Genomic DNA, 6,867 nt, shown 5'->3' on the forward strand with positions numbered 1-6,867 from the left:
CTGAATAGGTTTTAATGTTGTACAGCAAGCTTGGGCCCAACTAGTCAAGCAGTATGTTAAGTGGGGGAGTATCATAGATTTGAAGTACAGTTTTGCTACCTCTGTAGTCAAACAATTTTGTATAAATTGGAAATTAGCTAGGTTGAATTTGGTTATCTGAATTACCTTTTTCACATGCTTTTTAAAAGAGAGGTTGGAATCAAGTATGATGCCAAGGTACTTAAAATCAGATACCACCTGGAGCTTCTCCCCTGACACATAGACATCTGGCTCAGTAGCATCTGTTGCCCTCTTTGTGAATAACATGCAAACAGTTTTTTTGACATTGAGATGCAAACACGAGTCACTGAGCCACTTTGTAACCTGGACCATTACAGTAGTGAGTTCTTGTGCAGCTTGTTTTTTGCTCTTTGCATGCACCTATATCACTGTATCATCTGCATATATTTGAACTTCAGACCAAGTACAGACAGAAGGCAGATCATTAATGTACAGGTTGAACAGGAGGGGCCCCAGTATTGACCCTTGGGGCACGCCCACATCATAGCTAAGAGTGGGCGACAGCTCATTGCTCACTCTGACACACTGGGTTCTGCCTTCAAGGTATGATTTCATCCATCTCAAGGCATCAGGGGAAAAGTTGAACTTGGGCAGTTTTGTGATGAAAATCTCATGGTTAACAGTATCAAAAGCCTTCCTTAGGTCCAGAAACACAGCCCCAACAACGTCCCCTTTGTCCATCTTGGACTTCACATTTTCCAGAAGAAAGCAGTTGGCCGTTTCTGTGGAGTGTTTCGCTCTGAAGCCAAACTGCATGGAGTGTAATGTGAAGGGGCTGTTGTTGAGGTGGGKAATCAGTTGTTCTGCTACACACTTTTCAACAACCTTTGACACCACAGGTAGTATACTAATGGGCCTGTAGTTACTCACGTCAGCAGGGTCGCCTGATTTAAAGATGGCCGTTATTATGGCCGACGTCCATACTCTTGGAAACACCCCGAGACCAATAGATGTGTTGGTGACCTTAGTAATGGGGCCAATGAGTGACTCTTTGTAGTTTTTAAGAAAGGAAGAGTCCAGCCCAAACACATCTTTGGCTTTAGAGTACTTTAGTGAGCTAATCACCTTGTTCACCTTTGACTCAGAAAACGAGTAGTTTAACTAAATGTGTTACTAGATGTTTAACAACATGTAGTTGCTAGGTGTTTATCTAAATGTGTTACTAGGTGTTTAACTAAATGTGTTGCTAGTTGTTTAACTAAATGTGTTACTAGTTGTTTAACAACATGTAGTTGCTAGTTGTTTATCTACATGTGTTGCTTGGTGTTTAACTAAATGTGTTACTAGGTGTTTAACTAAATGTGTTACTAGTTGTTTAACAACATGTAGTTGCTAGTTGTTTATCTACATGTGTTGCTTGGTGTTTAACTAAATGTGTTGCTAGTTGTTTAACTAAATGTGTTGCTAGGTGTTTAACTAAAGGTGTTGCTAGTTGTTTAACTAAATGTGTTGCTAGTTCTTTAGCTAAATGTGTTGCTAGGTGTTTAACTAAATGTGTTGCTAGTTGTTTCTCAAGACATCAGTCAGGAACTTAAAGCTTTGGTCGCAAATGGGTTTCCAACAGACAATGACCCCAAGCATACTTCCAAAGTTGTGGCAAATGGCTTAAGGACAACACAAGTCAAGGTATTGGAGTGGCCATCACAAAGCCCTGACCTCAATCATATAGAAATTTGTGGGCAGAACTGAAAAAGGTATGGAGCAAGGAGGCCTACAAACACTCAGTTACACCAGCTCTGTCAGGAGAATGGGCCAAAATTCACCCAACTTATTGTGGAAGCTTGTGGAAGCTACCCGACACATTTGACCCAACGTGACCCATGCCCCCCTTGCATCCCATACCATCCTGCACCCAACCACTCCATCCAACCACCTGCATCCATACCACCCCCCCACCATAACCACCTCGCATCCCATACCACCCTGCATCCCATACCATCTGCATCCAAACCACCCTCATCCCATACCACCCTGCCTCCATACCACCTCTGCATCCCATACCACCATACCACCTCTGCATCCCATACCACCCTGCATCCCCATACCACCCATCCCATACACCCTGCTCCATCCACCCTGCATCCATACCACATACCACCTGCATCCCATACCACCCTGCATCCCATACCATCCCTGCATCCCATACCACCCTGCATTCCAATACCATCCTGCATCCCAAACACCTGCATCCATACCACCCTGCATCCCTACCACCCTGCATCCCATCATGGCCAACTAATCGTACCAAGCTTCCAATTGGCACATTCCTCTCCCCGGTAACAATTCCCCAGGTCGTTGCTGTAAACGAGAATGTGTTCTCAGTCAACGTACCTGTTAAAATAAAGGTACAATAAATTGAAAGGTAGGCTCAAGCAGCCAAATTCTTCAGGTCTCAGGCAAGGTTATCCCCGGTGAAGACCTGACCATTAGCTTGGAGGATGATGCTTCTCTCTGGCTCGTACTGAGAAGGGTGGAGTCTCCATCATACACCAGGATAATGGAGATTACCCAGACATATCAGGCTTACTCTGTGGTCTACTGTAGTCAGAGCATTGATAGCCTGGTCAAGCTGTTGAAAGCTGGCCTCAGTTAGGGACAGTTATCTGTTCTGCATGTGTCAGATCTAAGAACATATAGAATAGAGAATATGGAGGCATTCTAGAATATAATAATAAAATGAGTAATTCTAATGCAGGGACATATAGCTTTTTATTTAAAAACAGAAACACAAGACAGTTTCCAACATTTCGGCTGTATGCCTTTGTCAAAAGCATAAACAATAATGAAATAACACAATAAAACTAGGTTCCCTCCAACTCACAAACATGACTTCAGTGTCCAGAAAGGGGGACACCTCCCCCCGCCCATGAGTTAAACAATGTATCAAATACATGTGTGGTGAACTATATACAGGCTACACTCAAGCAACACATTTAGTTAAATAACTAGCAACATATTTAGTTAAACAACTAGAAACTACACTGAGTTAATCAATTGGCAACTACTGTCAGGCGTGTGCGTACTTGTGGTGAAGTCAGGTGCAGGAGAGCAGAGAATTGTGAACAGGTGCACACGTTATTACGGCAGGAGAGATATACAGATGGACGCAGCTGCGTCGTTAACCTCCTCCAGCCAACAAGGCAAAGTGTATAGCGCGTACAAATGTCACACAACATAAATGTATAGCAAAATAACAAACGCTTAGCCTAGTGCGTACAACACGTAACACACACATAATTTCACACAAAGACATGAAGGGGAACAGAGGAATAAATACATGTCGTGTGATTGGGGAATGAAAACCAGGTGTGAATGGAACAAGACAAAACCAATGGATAATTGAAGAATGGAGCGGCGATGGCTAGAAAGCCGGTGACGTCAACCACCGAACGCCGCCCGAACAAGGAGAGGGGCCGACATCGTCGGAAGTCGTGACAACTACATTTTGTTAAACAAATAGCATCTACATTTAGTTCAACAACTAGCAACACATTTAGTTAAACAACTTGCAACTACGTTTCTGTACAAAACTCTTTGATAGATTTTGAAATAAGAATAACTGCTTCGTGGTCATTCATGTGTTGTCATTAATAACTGCTTCATGGTCATTGGTCGTTCATGTATTGTCATTAATAACTGCTTCATGGTCATTGGTCATTCATGTATTCTCATTAATAACTGCTTCATGGTCATTGGTCGTTCATGTATTGTTATTCACAGCAGCATACAATAGTTGTTATCTGAAATTAAACAGAAACAGAGCTAAATCACACCCTTTTTCAGTTCCTCTTAGCAACACATTTACAAACAAAGATATGTGTTAGCGATTAGGTGTTGAAAAACACAAACAGAATCTATTCAAACTTGGGGAAGTAAAAAAATGCAATTTTTATCTAAGTAGTTGAAATAGGATAATTTCAGATAATTCTGAAGAATCAGAAAAAGTACACTCCAGGTAGAATATTTAAGAAACTTCACCAGAAATGTCAAACAAATCTCAAATAGTGGTTGACATTTGCACGGAGACTTAAATGACAAATGCCATAACTCAACATATGTGTCAACATTACATCTGCATTGCACAATGTCCTACATTAACCTCTGATGTCAATTCAGTCCACAATGTCCTACAGTACATAACCTCTGACCTCACGCTTCAGACAGAGGTTTCAGTTTAGCCCACAGTCTGTCCCAGAATCCTGTGCTGATGAGGGTCCTGGGGCCAGTCCAGATAGGTCTGGTCTTCACCAGGCGAGCCAGCTGTGGTGGGCAGACAGCGCGAGGGGGATCTTCTCCAGGAAGACCAGGAGGAGGATGTCCCTTTGCTCCACCTGCAGCCTGGAGGTGGCCAGCTTCATCTCCAGGGAGCACCAGTTACTGCGCAGGTAGTGGCGGCTGACTAGGCAGACGTGTGGTCTCTCGGTAGAGCTGTCTGTGATGTTCTCCACAATGTCCTTCCCCAGCTGGAAGTCCCTGCTTGCAGACAGAGGCGCAGAAAGGAGGACCCCTCTGCTCCAGGTTGGGTAGCAGCTCCTCCACCACCCAGCGCTCCTCCTTCCCGCTATAGGAGACAAACGCATCGTAGTGGTAGCGCCCCCTGGTGTTGGATCGCATGGCTCCGACGCCACCAAGGGTGATGTGTAGGGAGCCGTTATGGACCAACACCACCAGCATGAAGAACAGGACTCCCAGGCCAGTTCGCAGCAAAGAGCACAAAGCCACCTCTGTGTTGCAGTTGGCTTTCTGTGTACTTGACAAAATTAGTGTGTCTATCCATTGTCCAACAAGCATGTCAAGTCCTCAAAGCATACATACCGGGATTGTATACGGATAAGCATGATCACTTCAACCTCTGCACCCTTTGCCCATGTAATGAGCCAAGCATTGTCACAACTGCAAAACATCTGTAAATTATTAAACGTCAAATACTTAAGACTAGAGAGAGGTTCGGTAAAGCTGTAGAATACATTATAAATGTTTTCTTACATGCAAATACACTCTTTTCAAAGATTTAAAGTCTTTAGTTAAACTCCCCTCCAAAGAATAAATCCTGCAGTMGTACATTTCCAGAACCTCCAGTTTGGTCAAGTTGTGAAAAATGATGTCGGCAGAACGCTGTGTTAAAAGATCCACCTGTCGTAGAGTCAGTCTCCTCAGGTGAATCAGCTGATTAATTGATGTTAAATCAACCCTTTTAGCTGTAAGCTTAGATCTGTAGTCAAATGTCTCCACAGACGTGAAGTACTTTCCCATGAATTCAGATCCACAAAGGAATTCTTCGGCATCAGCATTAAGATCGGTTACAGACTGAAAGAAAGGTCTGTCACAGTCCTCAAATGACACCGTCTGACCTTTGAGCTGGAGACTCAGGTTCTGTTTAGATGTGATGTTACTGCCGATAYRCAACTGCATTGGCCTCATAGCTGAACTAATGTACAGATGAGTCAGCTGACTCAGAATGCCACCAAATATAAGTGTCAGATTCAGCTTGATCACAGGTTCTGTTAGTGGATTGTTCACTTGCCCGAGAAACACTTGTCTAAGAGACGTGAGGTGTGTGAAAGACATTGCCTCAATGTTGTGAATAAGTGGATTGTTCCTGAGGTCTAACCATGTRAAACTATGTAAACCAAAAAATGTGTTTGCATTTATCTGTGTTATSTTATTTCTTGTAATGTCTAAGGACWCCAGATCTGTCAARCCCAGGAAAGKAAAGTCTTCAATGTTTGAAATTAWATTKTGTGTRAAYTCCAGATACTGCAGCGTAACAAGACAACTAAATTGTTTTGCAAAAAGTGTTTGTATATTGATTAACAAAGTGAGTTTTGTTAACCATGTGATTGSTTGTTTTTGGAAGGAGCAAATCTCAGGGTTTTTATCTCTCAGGAAAACTATGTTCAATTGGTTAAGGTTTTTGAGACTGGAAATGAAATTCCATTTCAAATGGGGCGAAGGATGGACGGATCCAAGTCCACTTAAATACATATATTCTAGCCCAGTGCACGATACAACACTGGACATGGAGAGGCTACGTATATTGGCATTGGCTAAATATATTTCCTTGATTGAAAGCAAAAACACTACATCACAGATACATTCAAAATCAATGTCATTACTGCCAGAGCAACTGAAGTACTGAATTTGCTGAATCCCAGACAGGGGAAGGCGCAGTAGGACTTCCTGGCTGAAAGCCCCAGTTAACCTTGTCAGGTTCGGGAGCCAAGCCAGTGCACCTTCCTCTATATGTGTTATTTCACCAAATGAGAAGTCCGCACTTGCTAGATTGTTAAAAACAGGTTTCATGCTTTCTTTTGTGTTTAAAATGGAGCAGTTTGATTGGTTTAATGATTGTATCTCTGGTGCTTTGATTTTTAGCTCTATAAGTGACTTTATATTCATTATTCTGCATAGTACCTCTGACCAATCCTCAACACAGGGTTCACTAATGATGAATCTTTGTAACTGAGGGATACCATGGAAAACATCTGGGGCCATTGCTGTTAACCTGTAACCCTGTATGGTCAAATCACATAACTTAACTAGATTTCTGAATGTATGAGGCCCAATATGACAATCACAGCATCCAGAGCCCGTTCCCCATTTACCTATCAAGGACATATGTTGCAGATTTGGAAGGTGACTATTCCCAGATGGAAGGATTTGAGTTAAACATCCCTCAATGTAGAGGTACTCCAGATCCTGAAACTGAGAGAAAAAGCCCAGAGACATGGATCTATTTTCACCATGTTTCATAGATATGCAGAGGGTATTGATATTAGGGGGAAGTCCAAGTAGATCCTCCTCGAT

General features: G+C 42.6%; 2 pseudogenes; both read right to left on the reverse strand.

Annotated features, from left to right (window-relative positions):
- Positions 1-2,750: 2,750 nt before the first annotated feature.
- On the reverse strand, positions 2,751-4,734 carry LOC112078337 (toll-like receptor 13; annotated as a pseudogene).
- A 95-nt stretch (positions 4,735-4,829) lies between these two features.
- Positions 4,830-6,861, reverse strand: LOC112078338 (toll-like receptor 13; annotated as a pseudogene).
- Positions 6,862-6,867: the final 6 nt, after the last annotated feature.

This window comes from Salvelinus sp. IW2-2015, unplaced genomic scaffold, assembly GCF_002910315.2.
Source record: "Salvelinus sp. IW2-2015 unplaced genomic scaffold, ASM291031v2 Un_scaffold5558, whole genome shotgun sequence".
NCBI lineage: Eukaryota > Metazoa > Chordata > Actinopteri > Salmoniformes > Salmonidae > Salvelinus > Salvelinus sp. IW2-2015.